Source organism: Lithobates pipiens, unplaced genomic scaffold, assembly GCF_037356315.1.
Source record: "Lithobates pipiens isolate NorthernLeopardFrog02 unplaced genomic scaffold, aLitPip1_a1.2 Scaffold_28, whole genome shotgun sequence".
Taxonomy (NCBI): Eukaryota; Metazoa; Chordata; class Amphibia; order Anura; family Ranidae; genus Lithobates; species Lithobates pipiens.
Genome location: NW_027507789.1, coordinates 86,344,139 through 86,365,189, shown reverse-complemented (window position 1 = coordinate 86,365,189; position 21,051 = coordinate 86,344,139). Strand labels below are relative to the sequence as shown.

General features: G+C 44.3%; 1 protein-coding gene and 1 pseudogene across 5 annotated transcripts in view; both read left to right on the top strand.

Moving 5' to 3' along the window:
- RETREG3 (reticulophagy regulator family member 3) overlaps positions 1-21,051 on the top strand; it is a 489,061-nt gene that overhangs the window by 370,456 nt on the left and 97,554 nt on the right. The window lies entirely within an intron of this gene.
- On the top strand, positions 14,497-14,578 carry LOC143937548 (U2 spliceosomal RNA; annotated as a pseudogene).

The window sequence follows — 21,051 nt, the reverse complement described above, 5'->3', positions numbered from 1 at the left end:
TCAAAGGTCTCTATTTAACCACTTGCTTACTGGGGACTTAATCCTCCCTCCTGCCCAGACTTTCAGCTTTCAGTGCTCTTACACTTTGGCAATTACTCAGTCATGCAATACTGTACCCAATTGATTTTTTTGTCCCTTTTTTCCTACAAATAGAGCTTTCATTTGGTGGTATTTTATCACCTCTGAGTTTTTTATTTTTTGCACTATAAATGAAAAAGTCCAAAAGTTTGGGGGAAAAAATGCATTTTTAAAATAAAAATAACCCAAATTAGTGGATATTATGTGGTCTGTGTGAAAGATATAGAGTCTACAAGCTATGGTGCAAATCATAAAAAATGTATCACATCTGATGTACTTGCGGCCGTTTTCATTTTTAGAGACCCTAACAAGCCAAGAAAGTACAAATGCCCCCAAGGTATTTAGTTATGTGAAGTTGTCATTTTTTCCCACAATTCTTTGCAAAATTAACATTTTATTTTATGTTTTTTTATTTTTTTTTTCATGAAATTGTAATAGCTTATTTCTCTCACATGGAATGAGCATACCACAAATGACACCCCAAAATACATTCTGCTACTCCTGAGTATTAGGATACCACATGTGTGGGACTTTTTCACTGCCTGGCCACATACAAAGGCCCAACATGCAGGGAGCACATTTCTCAACCACCTATTACACTTTTGAAGGCCCTGAAGCACCAGGACAATGGAAATGCCTACAAAAACCCATTTCGGAAAGCTAACACCCGACGTATAATCTGAGGCATGAGTCTTTTGAACGGTTCATTTTTTCTCCAGGAAGATGGGAAAAAATGAAAACTAGTTTTTCTCTTTCGTTCACTGACACAGCGCCATTATTCTTGACCATAGGGTTGCTACGCCACCTTCAGGAGAGGACTAGGCAGAACATGTTACACATGCACAAAAACATAACTTTCTAGTTCCACCCAAGGATTGGCCCTTCAATAACAACCCTTCAGCCTGCTTCCTGCAGCTTCAGTTTTTTTCTGCCTAGTGAAGGAGATTGACCTAGGAACTCTGCGGGACATTCGGTCCTGGGATTTTTTTTGCAGAAGTTTGCCTTTTGTGCAAGATTTGAGATCCTGTGATCTGCTATCAACAGCCGGCTGGGTGACAGGCTGGATACCCTTATCCTTGTAGTCTCCCCAGCCTGGTCATGGAGCATGTGCAGACCATAGCTATGTGCTGGGTCGACCACGACATTGCCCCTCAGGCTCCAGGGGTGGACGGTGAGCGCAATGCCCCAGGCCACACATATTACCGGGCTACTGATGTCTGAGTCAGTGTGCCGTGGCCAGCAGCCACCCCATACTCTTTGGGAGTGGGTCTGTGATGGAATGTCCCCAGCTCGTCCGGATGGTAAGTACAGCTCTCCCTGCCTTGGAGGGGTTGAGCAGCTGGGCATTCCCTGGGAGGTCAATTCAGGTGTCCCTCTCCTCCCTCTCTTCTCTCCCTGTCCCTATTCTCCCCCCCCCCCCCCCGTGGGGGATACTGCATGGTGGGCTCCTGAGCGGTGTGTGTGCCTAAAGCCAGGGGTCCCCTGGGGGCTCTCACATTGAATGGGGGGCTGTGTCCCTGGGTGTCTGTGGGCTCCCTGCGGGGTTTCTGGAGCTCTGCACATGCTACTCGCTATAGCGCTGTTCTGCCGCCATTTTCTCTTTTTTCACTGACCTTCTCTGTGTACAGTTTTTCAGCCATGTTTGGTGTGACTCAGTGGGAAGCATGGTCAGGAACCATTTTACTGTAGTTCGGCACAATTTTCCCTGTGAATATGTCCTTTATACTGGACTCCTGGCAGCCATTTTGTTGTAGCCCAGCACAGTTTTTATGCTCAGCGCTGGTCCCTGAGGCTCAGAACAGCATGGTTTTTTCACTCAGAACACTTGGGAGCTGACACAGGCACTAGTAGCTGAACGGCACAGAACTCTGTCAGGGTGGTGAGTCCTGCAGTGGGGGCCCCTCAGCCTGCAGCAGATAGGAGGGTGGGACTGTGCACCTGTCCTAAGTCCCCAAAGTTGGCAGACAGGGTGGGTCAGCATGGCTTCAGAAACTAGCGTTTCTTCCCCCGAACTAATTGCAACCGGCTCGTCTGCAAACGGTGCAGTGCCTTTGGACACTTTGTCGGCGGTCCTTGATACATTCATTGCCAGGACGGAGGCGGTGCGTGGGCTCAATGGTGGTAAAAAGCAGCCCCTGCCCCCCCCCCCCTCTCTGGGGAGAGCTCTGACGCAGACTCAGGCCCCACTGAGGCTGGTGGCCCCTGCTCTGTCATTTCAGATGATGCTGACCAGGACCGATCGGACAGTAAGGATGAGTCCCCACCCAGGTCTGCTTGCGAAAAGCGATAGTTGGAGCACTTATCACAGCTATGCGTGAAACTCTGAATATTCAGGATACAGCGGTCCCTTTTGGGTCGCGTAAGCCAGCTCGTACACCTAAGGTGTTTCCGTATCTGACTTATTTCGATAAGTTCATATACAAGGAATGGGGAAAGACCGCAACGGACCTTTTCGATCCCAAAAGGTATGCCGGTACATTATCCCTTTGAGGAGAGCCTTCTTAAAAAATGGTCGGCTCCTCCGGTCGGACCCCCCCCCCCCCCCCCCCATATCCAGGTTAAACAAAGTAACCATGATCCCGGTAGGGGCGACTCCTGCATTTAAGGACCCCACGGACAGGAAGGCCGAGGCAGTGGCCCGCTCCTTGTTTACTATTGTCGGGTCTGCAATGCGACCAGTACTGGCCTGGCACTTGTGTCACAGACACTTACTGAGTGGGCAAAACTTTTGCACTATGAATTGGGGGAGCAACAGGCTTCTCCTATCTGCGTGGAACTAGCAGACCAGTTAGTGCAAGGCCTAAAGTATGTTTGTGATGCGGCCCTGGATACCCTACAGTGTCAGCAATGGTGCTGAGGCGCCTGATTTGTCTAAAATGCTGGTCCGTGGACCAAGCATCTATAAAAGCCCTGACGGATCTACCCTTCCTTTTGTGAGCGGTTCTTTGGAGCCTCGTTGGATGACATCATTAAGAATGCCACAGGTGGGAAGAGTACCTTACTCCCACAGACCAGGAACACTAAGGAGCCACGCTGTAGGCAAGGGCCCTCATTTTCCGCTCATAAGCGGCTTTTTCGTCCTCCCGGGGCTTCGGCTAAATGCCCCCAGCCCGACAGGATGACCTCTGAGGGACAAAAGCGTCCCTGGAACTGCAAGCCTAATAAGCCTGCGAGCAAAAGTGCTACCGCATGAAGGTTTTCCCCCGCCCATCACACGTTTTGGTTTTTAATAAGCTCTGCTTTCCAAAACCCACTATATATGACCGATCTATTTTTATACGGCGCCGGACATTACTCTGATATCGGACTTGAGCGCTGCTGTTATTACTATTATCTTTGACATACATCCTTTGCTGACACCTAACATTAGGACAGCTAGGGTCAGTGGCGTGATTACTAATTAGCCCTGTTCATATTATTGAGCCACAATAAGATGGCCGCGGTTATTGTTTACATATGACCCCGAGTTGCCTTTAGGTTTTTTCTTGTGCAGTGTCCCAAAATAATCTTCCGTAGAATGGCCACGTATGTAACTTGTACTATAATCCATAATAAAATGGCCGCTTCATTGCTTTCTATTTTTCGGTCTACATAAAAAATGGCCGACCAGCAATTATAACTCTGTCTTTGCCTATTTAATAACACTTCTGCCGCCCATAGCCTATCCCCATTGAAGTCACGTGACAGTTACGTAACACATAGGAGAGAGGCATACAGACACCAAAAGTGACGTTTAGACACGAGCTTGCTGCTCGTTTTTACATTGTGCAGCTTTTCCTTACAAAATGTAAATACATGCTTTTAATAAATAAACTGTTGTGTTGAAACATACTACACCATAGTAGGCTCTATATCCCTCTTTCTACCCGGTTACACTGAGTATTCAAGCGGTCCCTGATACCAATCCCTGGGAAGGAAATTAAGTGACCCCCTCTGTAAAAACAACCCCCTTTATACTGGGATAAATAGGAAGAACGTGCAGGAACCAACCCATCCTGAGGATTTATCTCCCCCTACCTTCTAAATGCTGTTTACCTTACAGCAGTAATTATTTAGTACACTTATGGGTGTTACTAACACCAAAGGATCACTGGATTTAAAGTCTGTGTCACTAGAAGTTTTTTAAAATAAACTTTTACACCCTGTTCTTTTAAAACATCCACCTAACCTGGAAATGGTAATGCTAAAGGCCTTTGCGCTACTTAGGAGTAAATAAAGAGAGACCACAGCGCTGGAAGACTATTCACCTACACTCTTTATGAACTGCACTTATGAACTTTAACCCTTGGACTTTATCAATGATTTAAATAGATATTTATTATTTAATTTATTTTATATTTGCCCATATTGTACACTTTTTGCGCTTTATTAAGATTTATCACTTTTTTGTGGCATTTATTTATCGCCTACCCATTAGTCCATTGAGTAATTTTTTTGATATATATGTGATTTCACTTCGTTATAATACGTTTTTTTTTTTTTTTTTTTTTCCATTTCTTCTCTCTGAGAGCTCTCATCTTTCTAGGCATTCCATTATTTAAGCTTCTTCACTCTTGTGCAAAATTCTATATATATTAATCCACCTAACCTGCACCCTGCACTTTGGACCCAGAATAGTGTCCAATTACTTGTTTTATATATTTTGGACTTATATTTATTAATTTGTTTATTTCTTCATTCACGTTTGATTTAAAATCACAGTCACGATTATCTTTGTGTGTGAGCCTCCTGCTTATTCACACTTGCATGTGGTTACCTGTTTGCACATTTAGCACTTTATATTGTGATGAATTTTACTCATTAGCACATCAGCACGTTATACTGTGATGAATTTTACTTTATAACAGTGTATTGTTTTCATTTATTGAGAATTTTGTCACGTATTGGACACATTATTTCTGTTTACGTTGAGTATCTTTTCACGCTAGTAATAACTTTTAGTTTACTTTCAAAAATATTTTTATTAGAAGCGCAAAACACCAACTATTTTGATGGCTGGGGGGTGGCCTTCAGGAGTTTGCAGCCCGGTGGGCCTCTCAGCTGTCCGACCAATGGGTCTGCAAACTGATTTCCTCTGGTTACAAGATAGAGTTCCTCTCTTGGCCACCAGATTATTCCCCCCCAGCATACCCTTACTCCCGGCTCGCCGGGATTCCCTCACATTGGTGGCTCCGTGGGGTCAGTATCGACTGATCTAAGCCTTTCCTCCGTTAATTCTACTCCCATGTCTGCTTCGCAGATTGGAGACCGAGGAGATTCCAGTAATTCTTTATTTTTTTATTGTTTTTTTGCCACATCAGTGAACGCAATCGGGAAACTCAAATAATTTATGCCTGTTGGGCTCAGAATAAATCTACTCGCAATATATATGTCTTTACAAAATATTATCCCGCCCAGCCCCCCACCCACCGCCCACCCTAGGTCTCTCCACTTATCGAATTACCTGCCCATTCCGCCCATAATCATACTACAATACTTCTGCCATCCTTTCAACATATCTTGATGTTTGTTGGTATTTTTCCCAATCTTTCCATCTCTTTACAAACCCCGTTTCTCCTAATTCTCCACTATACTTTAAATACTCCAAATTATAAATGTTGTTGCTTTTACTAAACCAACTTTTCAAAGAGGGAATCTCTGGGTTTTTCCACTGGCGGGAATTAAACTCTTTGCTGCATTTAGTAAACATGGTGTCAATGATTGCCTATATTGTTTAATAGGCAAAGTGGTCCCATGAAGCAGGCATACCCTTGGGTCTTCTGGGATTTTTAGACCTGTAATTTCTTCAATTGTTAACAAAACGGTCTTCCAGAATACTTTAATTTTAGGGCATGACCACCAAATGTGGATCATGGAGCCTATTTCTGCACCCCCCCCCCCCCCCAACATAGATTGGAGAGCCCTTTTTGAAATTGATATATTCTATCTGGGGTTATATACCACCGGGCCATACACTTGTAGTTCATTTCCAATAAACTACAGTCCAGTGAGATTGCATGCGGCATCTTTAATATTTTATTAATCTCAGCTTCTGTACTTTTTGTCCCAATCTCTTCATCCCATTTTTGAATGTATGTGGGGGGTTCCGATATTTTTAAACCACTGAATATTTTATATACCTTCGCAATCCCTCTCCTTCCTTCAGTCGCCACACACAACTGCTCTAATGGGAGCCAGCTGTCTGCTGAAATGATCTGATATGGGAAGGATTCCACGAAATGTTTCAGCTGGGCATACCTCCACCAATTTATATCTAACACATTTTTTTTCATCTATAGCTCCTGAAACGTACAGATTTTGCCTTTTAGTAATATCTTTTACTTGTGCCTCCTTATTTCTAATCCCCCCTCCATATATCCTGTCTTTCCCCAGTGCAAAATAATTAGTGCCACATAATGGTATTAATGGGGAATTGTGATCCTATTTTTTATTTTTTTTTGTGAGCCCTATCCCTTGTTACCATTGCTGTCTGTGCGATTGCGTGTGTGTGTACATCTAAATCTCTTAAATGTGAAGGGGATCCATATTACTTTACCTAATGAAACATTGCTAATCCCTTTTTCTAACTTAACCCAACTTTTTTCTTTATTTTCCTTTACCCATTCCACCTCTCGTGCCAATAGAATAATAATAGGGTTTAATATCCGGAACCCCCAGGCCCCCTTGAGTTTTATATCTGGAGAGTATTCCCAAGCTTATTCGTGGCTTTTTATGCCTCCAAATAAAACTGCGAAATAGCTGATTTCGTTTATTAAAATATAATTCGGGGATGGGGATTGGTAACATTTGTATTTTATATAATATTTTAGGAATTATCATCTTTAGGTAGTTTATCCTGTTAATCCAAGATCTCTGTCTAGAGGCCACAATGTTTAATTCTGTTTTGATATCATTCATTAGCGGAATAAAATTTTCTTGATATAACATATTATGTGTAGGTGGTGTTTTAACTCAGAGGTACTTAATTTCCTTGTCCCTCCAGGTAAAAGGAAAGTTCTGTTTAAGCATTTGAACCTCCTGTGGAGCCACATTTATATGAAAAATTTTAGATTTTGAGGGGTTCATCTTGAAATTTGAGACTTCGTCATACATTTTTCACATGTTCAATAGGCTCGAGAGGGTTGTCCTGGGACTGGTAACTTAAAACAAAACATTGTCGGCATATGCAGCTATTTTATGAACTTCATTATCGATATGTAATCCCTTAATATCGGGATTTGATCTTATCCTCACCAGCAATAGTTCCATTGATAAGATAAATAATAAAGGGAATAAGGGACAACCCTGCCGTGTCCCGTTGAACATCTCAAAGGGCCACGATAGAGACCCATTTATTTTAACCCTCGCTGTGGGATGTTTATATAGGGCATTTATCCAGCCTAACATCTTAGGGCCAACTCCAAATACCTCCAGAGAGTTTTGCATGAATCCCCAGTCTACTCTGTCAAACGCTTTCTGGGCGTCTATAGACAGTAGCAGCCCTGGGGATCTGCTCTTTCAGTTTGTGTATAACCAAAAGGGTTCTAATGCCATTATCCCTACTCTCCCTGCCAGGGATGAATCCCACTTGGTCTGTATGCACCAAGTCATTCATTACCGTCTTTATTCGATTGGCTAGAGTCTTTGCGTATAATCTTACATCCGCATTTAATAAGGAGATGGGCCGGTAGCTAGAAAACAGGGAGGGATCTTTTTCTTCCTTGGGAATAATAGTAATCCCTTCCTGGTCTGCCCTTATTTCCTTGGGTACAAACCTTATACCTCTCGCAGATCCTATGGCGACTCCCCTAGCCCATTTGGTTGGTCCCAATAGAACCAAGTCGGATAATCTCTGGACCAGATCTTCAGACTAGAGGCCTGCGCAATATGGGTTTCCTGGAAGAGAACTGTGTCTGCGTTTGTTTAATTTCTCTTAAAATTTTAGCTCTTTTGATTTGGGTATTAAAAAGGAAGTAAACCCTGATGAGTTTAATTCCTCTTTCATTCCCTGCAAAGGTAAAGCATAATGGACTACTATGCATCGCATTATATGTCACTTACCTGACACAGGAGCCAGCGAAGTCACCGATGTCCCCTGTAGTCCGGAGCATCCATCTTCTCAGTGGGTCTTGCTGCTCCACCGCTGTCATTCCATAAAGCCGCGATGACGTCACTCCCGCACATGCACATGGGAGCCACCACTTGCGACATATCGCCGTTGACCGCGGCGCTCAGTGCGCCTGCGCGCCGCTGTCTATGGCGCATACGCCGTAGACAGCAGTGCCTGTCTTTCGGCATATATCTCCTAAACCGTGTAGGTTTAGGAGATATTTCTTGGACCTACAGGTAAGCCTTAATCTAGGCTTACCTGTAGGTCAAAGTTGGTTGTAAGGGTTTACAACCACTTTAAGCCCCCGAACATTATATGACACTACTTTTAATGTGGCCATCTAAAATAAAGCCTTCTGCTGACCCTTCCTGCCCTTCTCGTCATCTGAAACTCCCCTAGATGTGTTCTGCTGACCTTGGTTACCACCCTTTCCAAAAACCCGTACCCCGGCCAATGGCATCATACCACTTCCCGGCCTTGGCGGTCTCGGGCCTCAATTGTCCTTTTCCCTGAAAAGTGGAGAGACCTCCCCACCCCCCTTCTCCTAATACCCTCGCCCTCCCAATTTCCCACCCCCACCCAGGCCCATACCCAAAAGGGGGAATTGCCTTACCAAAGGCTCTGGGATCCATGTTCACCCTAGACCTTCCTATTCACAGGATCCCACCACCCAAGGTTGAGCTCTGACTATGGTGCCCTCAGCAGGCCATTGCTTCCCCTATTGGTGTGCCCCTACCCGTCCGCGCCCCCCCCCATTCTTCTAACCAGAAACTTCCCCTTCCCCTCAACTTTAGACTTATTTCTTCTTGGGGGTTTTCTTCCTCCTATCAGTCAAATGCCATTGTTGGGCAGCGCTATTTGATGAATTCTCTTTATCTACCCACCAGCCCGGAATATCTACTGATTCTATGTCAAGTTTGTTACAAAAAACCTCCGTATCCTCTGTGTTGCCATTCGCCCCTCTTTCTTACCAATAAGACAGGGGGGAAAGCCCCAATAATACTGTGTTATTTTCTTTTAGTGCTTCTAAGAGGGGTTTCTGCAATTTTTTTTCTCCTGAGTGTGACTGGTGCTAAATCAGAAAAAATCTGTAGGGGAGACTCCTCATATTTAGCTGATGTTGTTTTTAGATTCGTTCAAATCCGAACTTTATAACTATAATTGTGAAATCTGACAATCGCGTTTCTAGGTGTTTCAGCTGACCTGGTTTACTAATCCTATGAATTCTCTCGTATTTGAATTTTATTGGTTCCACATTCCCCAGTAATGGGCCAAAGATTTTATCCATTTTCATTTTTTTTTTTTTTTTTTTTATTAAAAGGGTAACAGTAATACATAGACAAAGGTATGCAGTTGAACATTGAGGTTTGCATACAATACAAAATGTAATTGGAAAGAGAAAAAAATTAATTTGAAAAAAGGAAAATTGATCAGTACAGTCATCGCGTTACCAGTACAGCAAAGATTTGAATCATAAGTCATAGTTCATTACAGAAACCTATGTCAAAAGAAAGAATTAGTACAGCGATATCATGTAAAGGAATATCTGGCAGATATGCATACAGTTTCAGGTGCATAATATTTCAGTAGAGGATATGGAGTATGAACCAGGATTAAGGCCTGAATGGTCCCATAGATCCCAGATTTTAGAAAACTGTGGGAGGTTATCATGAACTATGGCAGTGAGACGCTCCATTCGACAAATTTGTTCCAGCCCCTGTAGGACTTGAGAAAGGGAGGGTGGTGTAGGAGAAAGCCACCTCAAGGGGATGGCCCTCTTGGCCGCAAGTAAAATAAAGGTAGGGAGTTTTTGGGCATGCTTGGAGAGTCCAGGGATCGGCAGGCTTAATAAAAAATGCATAGGGTCCAATGGGAGGGAGATGTTGAACAGATCTTTGTCATATTTGTATATAATTTCAGGTGTTTTATACTAGAAAAGTAATATCTTTGTAGGCCGTCTCTTTCTGTTCCACATATTGCAATCACCTGGGGATAGCCTCCCAGATCTTCTGCCATTGTAGAAGTGTGATGGGATGTTTTATCATCTGGGACCATTTCCGCATGTAAGCGTGAGATGTGTCTGTAATAGGCATAGAGTCGTGGAGGAATCTATATATGTCAGTGATCAGATGAGTCTGGTATGGTCCCTGAGCACATAAAAATTTTGAATGGGCTAGGTTTGTCGAGATTCAGAGTTGGGGGATTTAGAGGCAAAATAATGTCTAATTTGCAAATATGAGTAGAATAGCTGTTTAGGGATCTGATGTTGTTTTTGCAATCCTGCAAATTATAGAATCGTTCTGGTAAGGGGGTGCACAATGTTTCAGAGCTGGAATATACCCGCTTGGGTCCACGGAAGCATTCTCTCGTACGCTTAACTGTTAGGAATATCTGGGTTAAACCGTATGTTTATCAATGGAGGACATGGAGAAGCAAGGGAGAATTGTCGCGAGCATTTCTTCTATATGTCAAGGGAGAACAGCATTGGGGCTAGCCATCACGGTAAACGGCCGCTCATCGCGGTCATTTACCACGTGATCGCTCCGTCAAATGACGGAGTGATCACTTATAAACAAACCGGCGTCATACCGCGATCTCTGTACCGATCGGAATAGCGGATTGGGAAGAGATCAGTGTCAGCAGCGATGTGGGCTTCATCTGCAGTGCCCACATCGCTGCTCACCGAAATTTAACCCCTCAATTTCCTGCCAATACTGTGCAATACTCTGCATTAGTGTGCAATACTATGTATTACTCTGCAATACCCTGCAACACTCTGCAATGCTCTGCAACACCCGCCAATACCCTACAACACTCTGCCAAGCTCTGCAATACCCTGCAACACCCGCCAATACCCTGCAACACTCTGCAACACCCGCCAATACCCTGCGACACTCTGCAATGCTCTGCAACACCCGCCAATACCCTGCAACACTCTGCAATGCTCTGCAACACCCGCCAATACCCTGCAGTGCTCTGCAACGCAATACTCTGCAACGCCATACTCTGAGATACCCAGCCATAGTCGGTGATACCCTGCAATACCCAGCCATAGACATCCCCCCCGCCGCCCTCCGGTGCTTCTACCGACTCGCCAATACGATCAAAGCCAGAATCCTTTTTTTTTTTTTTCAGGCTTCCCAGCTTAGAGGTGAGATGTGGGGTCTTATTGACCCCATATCTCACTGTAAAGAGGACCTGTCATGCCATATTCCTATTACAAGGGATGTTTACATTCCTTGTAATAGGAATAAGTGATCAAAAAAATTATTTTTGGGGAAAAAAAAGTCAAACTAAAATAAATAAAGTAAAATGAACAATAATTATTTTTTTTTTTTTTAAAGCGCCCCTGTCCCCATGTGCTCGCATGCAGAAGCGAACGCATACGTAAGTCCCACCCACATATGAAAACGGTGTCCAAACCACACATGTGAGGTATCACTGCAAACATTAGAGCGAGAGAAATAATTCTAGCCCTAGACCTCCTCTGTAACTCAAAACATATAACCAGTAAAAAAATAATTAAATCGTCGCCTATGGGGATTTTTAAGTAGTGACGTTTGGCGCCATTCCACGAGCGTGTGCAATTTTGAAGAGTGACATGTTAGGTATCTATTTACTCAGCGTAACTTCATCTTTCACATTATGCAAAAATTGTGCTAACTTTACTGTTTTTTTTTTTTTTTTTTTTTTAAGCACAAAACTGTGTTTTTTCCAAAAAAAGGCATTCGAAAAATTGCTGCGCAAATACCGTGTGAGATAAAAAGTTGCAACGACCACCATTGTATTCTCCAGGGTGTTTGCTAAACATATATAATGTTTTGGGATTCTATGTAATTTTCTAGCAAATAAATGATGATTTTTACATGTAGGAGAGAAATGTCAGAATTGTCCTGGGTGCTCCAGAACGCCTGATGGCGCTTCCTGCATGTTAGGCCTCTGTATGTGGCCACACTGTGTAAAAGTCTCACACATGTGGTATCGCTGTACTCGGGAGTAATAGCAGAATGTGTTTTGGGGTGTAATTTGTGGTATGCATATGCTGTGTGTGAGAAATAAACTGATAATATGACAATTTTGTGAAAAAAAAAAAGTTAAAAAAATCTTGATTTTGCAAAGAATTGTGGGAAAAAATGACAACTTCAAAAAACTCATCATGCCTCTTACTAAATACCTTGGAATGTCTTCTTTCCAAATAGGGGTCATTTGGGGGGTGTTTGTAATTTTATGGCATGTTAGGGTCTCAAGAATTGAAATAGGCCGTCAGTGCTTCAGGTATGATCAATTTTCAGGTATTGGCACCATAGCTTGTGGACTCTATAACTTTCACAAAGACCAAATAATATCCACCAATTTGTACTTATTTTTACCAAAGATATGTAGTAGTATAAATTTTGGCCAAAATTTATGAAGAAAAAATTACTAATCTGCTAAATTTTATAACAGAAACAAAGAAAAGTTCATTTTTTTAAAGAATTTTCTGTATTTTTTCTTTTATAGCACAAAAAATAAAAAACCGAGCGGTTGTTAAATACCACCAAAAGAAAGCTCTATTTGTGTGAAAAAAAGGACAAAAATTTCATATAGGTCCAGTGTTGCATGACTGAGTAATTGTCATTCAAAATGTGAGAGCACCGAAAGCTGAAAATTGGTCTGGTTATTAAGGGTGTTTAAGTGCCCAGTGGTTAAGTGGTTAATAACGTCTGGAGCTCCTAGTCCACCTCGCAGCCTGGGGGCCAGCATTACCGAGCTCGCTATCCCATGGGTCTTATAGTGCGCAAACTGTTGGCGCTATATAAATCCTGAATAATAACAATAATAATAGTGCCATATGACGTTAAGAAAATTTCTCTGCATGGCCTTTAGTTGTGACATTGGAATGGGTATCGGAAGTGTGTCAAAAAGATAAAGGAGTCTTGCCATTACAGACCTCTTTAGGACATTGATGTGACCTAGAAGGGAGATGGGGTAGGCATCCCATTGCTTCAAAAGTCTAACAATGTCTCGAAAGAGTGGGGGATAATTAGCTTGATATAGGGTCGACTATGAGGAGGTTATGTTAACACCCAAATACCTGAGAGTCAGTGCACCAGTGGAAAGAGTAGTTCTTTTGGAGTACGGTAAGATCTGAGGGTTGTATGTGTAAAGGTAGGGCTTCTGTTTCACTTGTGTTGATTTTATAACCAGATATAGAGCTGAAATCTTTCAACAGGTCTATTAGAATGAGAAGAGAGATGTGGTATGTAGACAGGGTTAGGAGGACACCGTCTGCAAATAGAAACAGTTTGTATTCCCTTTGGCGCAGTAGGACTCCCCCAATATCAGGGTGCAAACGAATAGCTGCCGCCAAGGGTTCCAGACAGAGGAAGAAAATAAGGGGTACAGGGGGCATCCCTGCCTGGTTCCGTTGCTCAACGAGAAGGGTGATGACAAATAAGAAGCTAACTGAACCTGGGAGGAAGGGCATGAATAAAGGGCCCTGAGAGCTGTTACGAAGGGGCCATTAAAACCATAATTGGAAAGGGTAGCGAACATATATGGCCAACTGATCCGGTCAAAGGCCTTTTGTGGTTTAAGATTGAGGCTGGGCGGGATGTCTTATTTAAGAGGTCTTTGAGGTCTATAGTACGCCTTGTGTTATCACCTGCATGTCTAGCTTGTACCTGATCTTTATGTATGAGTCAAGGGATTATGTAAGTTAATCTATTAGCCAATATCTTTGTGAAGATCTTATAGTCTGAATTTAATAATGCAATGGGTCTATAGTTGTCAAGTAGGGAGGGGTCTTTACCCGGTTTCGGAATGACCGAGATATGGGCATGAAGGAATTGTGTGTGTGTGGTATCGTCCCTTTGAGCAATGAAGCATAAAGTGAGACCATATGAGGACTTAGGATTTGTAGGAATGTAGTAAGAGTAGGGTAGTCCGTCTGGACCCGGGGCTTTTTGGTTGGGGAGCTTTGTAACCACCTCTTCCAGCTCTTCAGGTGTGATGTTCAAGTTTAAGTGTATAAGGTGTTCAGATAGAAGCATAGGTAGTTGTAGGTGTTTAAAGAAGAGATCGAATTTCTCTTGTGTAAAACTATAATTTGGATCTGTCTGTAAGCAGTTATAAAATTTGTGATAAAATTCTCCAAAAAGTTTGGACATAGAGGACAATAGGTGGGAGACCCATCAGCATGTCTAAGGAATTCAGGAGGGGATTGAGAGGGACGAGGTTTCAATTTATTTACTAGCAGTTTGTGGGGTTTGTTTGAGTATTCATAAAATTTCTGTTTGGACCACAGAAGGGACTTTTCTATCTTGCTCATAGTTAGGTTAGCTAGCCATCTTTTTTCTCGGCCTTTTGGCTAAGATCAAGTGTAGTATCTGTTCTTATCAGTTGCCAATAGGTGGCGCTAGTTTACCGTCCCTGTTCTACGGCGAGGTGGCGCAGGGGTGGCGGTTGCTATGCAAAGCCTGTTGGTGTAAAGGTGACCCGGACTGGTTTGTAGCCGGTTCGGGAAGCCTCCTGATGAGGGCGGAGAACCACTGGTCGGCGCCAGGGGAGGGGACCCTGGCAAACCGGCTTGGATTGTGGCAGCTTTAGCCCCAGTCAGTTTTTCGGGAGGGAACGCTTAGCTCTTCTGTTCCAGCAGAGGGGCGGCCTGTAGCTTTCGAATATAATTAGGTAGGAGTGACGGGAGTGAGGGTTTGACCTGATGGCAAAGGGTCTCACTAAGCTCGCTGATCTCCATGCCTTTCTGGCTGTGGTGGGGGCTGTCGTGGTCTGGGCTGGGCTGTCGGGGATGCTTTTGTTGGAAAGCCCATGGTGATGTGCCCCTGGAGTGGCAGTCCAGGGGTGCCTTCTTTCACTGTGCGTCTGCACTTTGATTTAGGCACCTAGGTCACGTCACCATTACACGCTTTTTTTACACCTGCCTCTAGGGCCCGGCCTTTTAGCTAGGACGAGAGGAATTTTTGATTCCTGGCCGGAGGGCCTGTCATTGTATTGCACAATGGCCACTTTTCACTCTCCTCTTCACTATCCCTTTCCTCACTTTTTATTTATTTTATTTGTGTGTGTTTTGTCACTGTTTGTCACTTCACGTTTTGATTAGTAGGGTGTCGGTCCTCGGACCAATCCTGAACGTCTTGTGGGAGAGCGGACATAGGCCTTCTGGCTTGGTCCAATCTCCATGAGGGGGGGCCTACCTTCAGGGAAGCCCCCACAGTACCAAGTACCTAGGAGGTTCTGTTTCGGCAGTCCTCCCGGGGAAAGGAGGTCTTCCGGTTTCGTCCGGGGACCACTTGTTGAGTCTGGTACCTCAGTCCCCGTCTGGAGCCTAACGCCCCGGGGGATCAGGGTATGGTCCTTCTTTTGGAGGACATCAGGCACCCGGCTGCACTTTTTAGTGTTTCACTCTTTATGTGTGTGCACTTTTTTTATGCACCGGGTGGAAGTTTTTTGGGTGTGTTTGCACGCCATGGGCTTTTTCTAAAAAAAAAAAGTTGTGTAGAAAGTTATCGCTTTCCTGCAGATCTTGTATGGAGTATTGAATGCCCTCCTTTGATGCAGAGAGACGGAAAGGGAAGCCCCATTGGGTAACTTATTTTGTGGGATTGAAGGTGCATAGTCAGTGGGCTAAGGTTCCTCCTTCTCATCAAGGTAATAGGTGAGAGGTCACTAAATATTTGTATCTTGGATCCTTTGAATTCAATTCTAGAATGATTGCGGGAGGCTAGAGTTAAAGCTTCTTTACTGTCATAGTAATGAAATCGGACAATCACATCCCTTGGGTTGGCCCCTGTAGTGGGCTTCGGGGGAAGTGACCAATGAGCTCTGTGAAGATGTCAGTCTATGTCTGGGATGTTGGGGACAACCAAATTAAAAAGGCTTAAGAGGTAGGCATGTAGGTCTTTATCTTCTACAGCTTCAGGAATGCCTCTGAATCTCAGGTTTTGTCTGCGTTCTCTGTTTTCCAGATCTTCCTGCTGGACCTGTAGCTGAGTGATAGGGTTCTTTATGGTGGCATTGTCTTCCTCCGGAACCTGAACCTGATATTACATAGCATGTATATAGCAAAAATTACACCCCAAAATACATTCTGCCACTCTTCCCAAGTATGGCTGCAAATAGGTACTCGTCTACTCTGATGGACTGGTGACAGGTACTCGTATACTCTGATGGGCTGGTGACAGGTACTCGTGTACTCTGATGGGCTGACAGGTACTCGGGTATTCTGATGGGCTGACAGGTACTCGGGTACTCTGATGGGCTGACAGATACTCGGGTACTCTGATGGGCTGACAGATACTCGGGTACTCTGATGGCCTGGTGACAGGTACTCGGGTACTCTGATGGCCTGGTGACAGATACTCGGCTACTCGGATGGACTGTGACAGATACTCGGCTACTCGGATGGACTGTGACAGATACTCGGGTACTCGGATGGACTGTGACAGATACTCGGGTACTCGGATGGACTGTGACAGATACTCGGGTACTCGGATGGACTGTGACAGATACTCGGGTACTCGGATGGACTGTGACAGATACTCGGGTACTCGGATGGACTGTGACAGATACTCGGGTACTCGGATGGACTGTGACAGATACTCGGGTACTCGGATGGACTGTGACAGATACTCGGGTACTCGGATGGACTGTGACAGATACTCGGGTACTCGGATGGACTGTGACAGATACTCGGGTACTCGGATGGACTGTGACAGGTACTCGGGTACTCGGATGGACTGTGACAGATACTCGGGTACTCGGATGGACTGTGACAGATACTCGGGTACTCGGATGGACTGTGACAGATACTCGGGTACTCGGATGGACTGTGACAGATACTCGGGTACTCTGATGGACTGGTGACTGGTATTCGGGTACTCTGATGGACTGGTGACTGGTATTCGGGTACTCCTGAAGGGCCGGTGACAGGTACTCAGGTGTACTGTGACAGGTACCTGGGTACTCGGATGTACCGTGACAGGTACCTGGGTACTCTGATGGCCTGGTGACTGGTACTCGGGTACTCTGATGGCCTGGTGACTGGTATTCAGGTACTCCTGAAGGGCCGGTGACAGGTACTCAGATGTACTGTGACAGTGTTGGAATCAAACAGGAATTAATGTTATGCATATAAAGTTCTACACAGCTGTTTGTACAGCCCAACTCAGCCATATTGATACTTGCAGTCCCACATGTTTAAAGGATAAAGGAATGTCGCACCAAAACACAATCTGAATAGCAGAATGAGTTCTATTCAGCCCACCTGGAGTGTACTGAACTTCAAAGACAATATGGTGACGGTCTGTCTGCAAGAACAAAGAAGATAATTAGTGAGCGGGAGGGGCGTCCGAGATCGAACCACAAGATGGGAACCCAGTCAGAGCAGTTGCAATTCATGGGCAGACACTGCCCCCCAGAGGCCAAGTATGGCAGGACTGTCCGAGGTGATTAGCCTGGGGGAGGAAACGCCCCAGAGACGCTGATTGGTCCACGGGAAAAGTAGGGTGGGCTATGGGGTGTGGTATGGCTGAGGTATGTTTAACAAAAAGGGTTGCAACAATGAGCTCGGTCTCTATTCCATCAGGAGGTATAGTCACGAGGGTCGGATAAGTATAAGGCTTATATTGTATTCCAATTCTATGCTATGTATTATTGTAACTTCTATTGATACTTTATGCACGCTTTCTTATTTCCTTGGGAAATAAATGAGATTTAATTGATCTTAGACCGTGTATTGATTTCATAGCCAATGGTGGTAGTATTGTGATATTAACGATAGCATGTGCTTGGCGTATTGATAGCTAAACTATAGGGACTAGACAAAGTAATACATAACTGATAATAATAATAATAGATTGAATTGATCAGTTACTTCAGACAGGTACCTGGGTACTCGGATGTACCGTGACAGGTACCTGGGTACTCGGATGTACCGTGACAGGTACCTGGGTACTCGGATGTACCGTGACAGGTACCTGGGTACTCGGATGTACCGTGACAGGTACCTGGGTACTCGGATGTACCGTGACTGGTACCTGGGTACTCGGATGTACCGTGACTGGTACCTGGGTACTCGGATGTACCGTGACAGGTACCTGGGTACTCGGATGTACCGTGACAGGTACCTGGGTACTCGGATGTACCGTGACAGGTACCTGGGTACTCGGATGTACCGTGACAGGTACCTGGGTACTCGGATGTACTGTGACAGGTACCTGGGTACTCGGATGTACTGTGACAGGTACCCGGGTACTCGGATGTACTGTGACAGGTACCCGGGTACTCTGATGGTCTGTGACAGGTACTCGGGTGCTCTGATGGGCTGTGACAGGTACTTGGGTACTCTGATGGGCTGTGACAGGTACTTGGGTACTCTGATGGGCTGTGACAGGTACTCGGGTACTCTGATGGGCTGTGACAGGTACTTCGATGAAGTGACAGGTACTTTAATGGGTGGTGACAGGTCCTCTTTATTGCGGGGGGCAATCAGCCGGCGGTCAGCAAGCAGTTTAAAAAAATGGCCCTTTAAAAGCTGTGTGTGGAAGTGACATTTTGACATTGCTTCCGCCCTGCATTGTTATGGAGACGGGTGGGGGCCATCTTCCCCTCGTCTCCATACCTAACAGGAGACCGACATGATGGCGGTTGCCGCCGACTCCGGTAAAAAAAAAAGGGCACTGGAGCGAGGGGGGAGGCCCTTCTCCTGCCATTGATGAAAGTGATCTTGTGGTAAATCCGCTGCAGAGACCACTTCTATATTGTGGATTGCCTGCTGAAGAAGAGCATACCGGGGTTATGGCAGCTAGCTGCTGCCATAAAAACGATATCCTCCAAACAGCTGACGTAAAACTACGGCGGGCGGTCCGTAATTAATTAGTGGAATAATAATGAGGCTGCTTTGCCGGTGATACTGATGTAGTTATTGCAAACAAATTTTCAAAGTGATATCAAGAATAATATTATTATGCTTTTTTTGTTTTTTGGGCAAGTTACCTTAACACCATTAGCCTGTGTTCCTTGTCAATTTTACATTGTATTTTTTAAAATGTAACTGCCAAAATGTAATTGGAATAAAACGCATAGCCGAGTGTTATTCCCTTTCACAGGCAGTGGTCTCAGCAGGGAGCATCGATAAGTTTCAAAAAACTATTAGATAAGCACCTTAACGACCGCAACATACGGGATATACAATGTAATACTGACATATAATCACACACGTAGGTTGGACTTGATGGACTTGTGTCTTTTTTTCAACCTCACTTACTGTGTAACTTTTGTAATCCTAGACTATGACTTTTGGGCTGCCGAGTAAAATGTGTAATCCCTTTCTGCTTTATGTAAGCATTGCTAGAGGTCAAATAGGTCCTCCAGTAGCATATGGAAGGAAAGGGCTGTGGAGCCATTCTTAAGAGTTCCAGAGGAGTCAATGGATTGGTCTGCTACATCATTAAAATCCCTATATAGGTAGTGCTACAGTTTGCTAATAGTTTGTTTTAAAAATCTTTTGTGATGAGTATTAGGTGAGTAAACACCAGTGTGTTGTCACATATACCATCTGGAGTTGAAAGGAGACAGCATTACAAAACGCGATCTGGCCGCATGAAGGAAGACGCTCCTTAGTGTGGTAAAAATGGATCCTCATCAGGACATCCCTAGAGTCAGTGTCCGGAAGGTTTGCTGGTTTAGGGATCCCGTGTGTCCTATCCAGAAGAATATCCCTGGGTGTCAGTTCAGGAAGAGCTTTTGCAAGTAAGGGATGAGATTATTTGGTTTAACCACTTCAGGGATCCCCCTGATCTTGATATTACATCACGAGCGGTCCTTGAGGTCCGCCACTTTCAACTGAAGTTTGAAGATCTCTTCAGCTTGTTCTTTGTGCGCATCAACCATCTCATCATGCGCTTTGACCACTTCAGTAATTTGATTTTCTAGTTGCTCAGTGCAGTCTTCCATATTGCCTAATCTATTGGTGAGCTGGGAAATTGAGGAGCACAGTTCTCTTTGCAGGCCAGTTTGAAGGGAGAGAAGCATGGCCTTGAGTGTGTTCTCAGTGACGGTGACATTAGAAGCAGGAAGTGTTGTTAGAGGAGCTGTGTGTTCTGCCTGCAGCTCTGCATAATTGTCTGTGGTGTCAGCCCAGTGATGTTTTTTTGCAGATGGATGCTTGTGTAGGGAAAAGGCAGGGGAATCAGCTGCTCCCCATTTCACTGGCGAGGCTGTGTAAAGATTATATGTGGATTCCTCCTTGTCAGCATGATATTCCTGTGCCTGTAGCTGGTCTAGTTCATACCTTCTGCAAGTTGCATCAGGTGGGCATCTACATTTGTGCAGATGTAGCGTTTAGTCACAAGGTTTTTTGCAGCAGCACTCACTTGGGTCTGTTGACCATTGTTATTGTTAGGCCTGTTGGCACAGTTATGTTTGCCTCATTCTTATCCACCCTTCTCATTCATTGCTTCGGGGCATCCCAGTATCTATGAATATCCACTGTACAATCAATGTAAGGAATTTTTACCTGTAAATTCCACATCTTGGATTTCAGTACATTACACGGGCCAACCACCCTTTTATTTTTGTGTTAGTCTGTATTGCTTGCTAAAATACTGAGGTCTCATGGAGTGGGGGAAAGTTTTAGGGTTATGGCCAGGGGAGTATGTTAAGCAAAGATTTGTCAGTGTCCAGTCACCTGAAGGTATCCGCCTATATCCCAGGGTCTACAAATATCCAGCCTGCATCTTATACTGTGCTCCAAGATATAGAACTTACAGGTAAGTCCAAATTCCTTTTTTTTTATAATTGTTTTGTTTAAAAAGAACAGTGGGTATTAAATCCAACCAAAGCAAAGCTCTATCTGTATTAAAAAATAAATAAATAAAATGAACCAC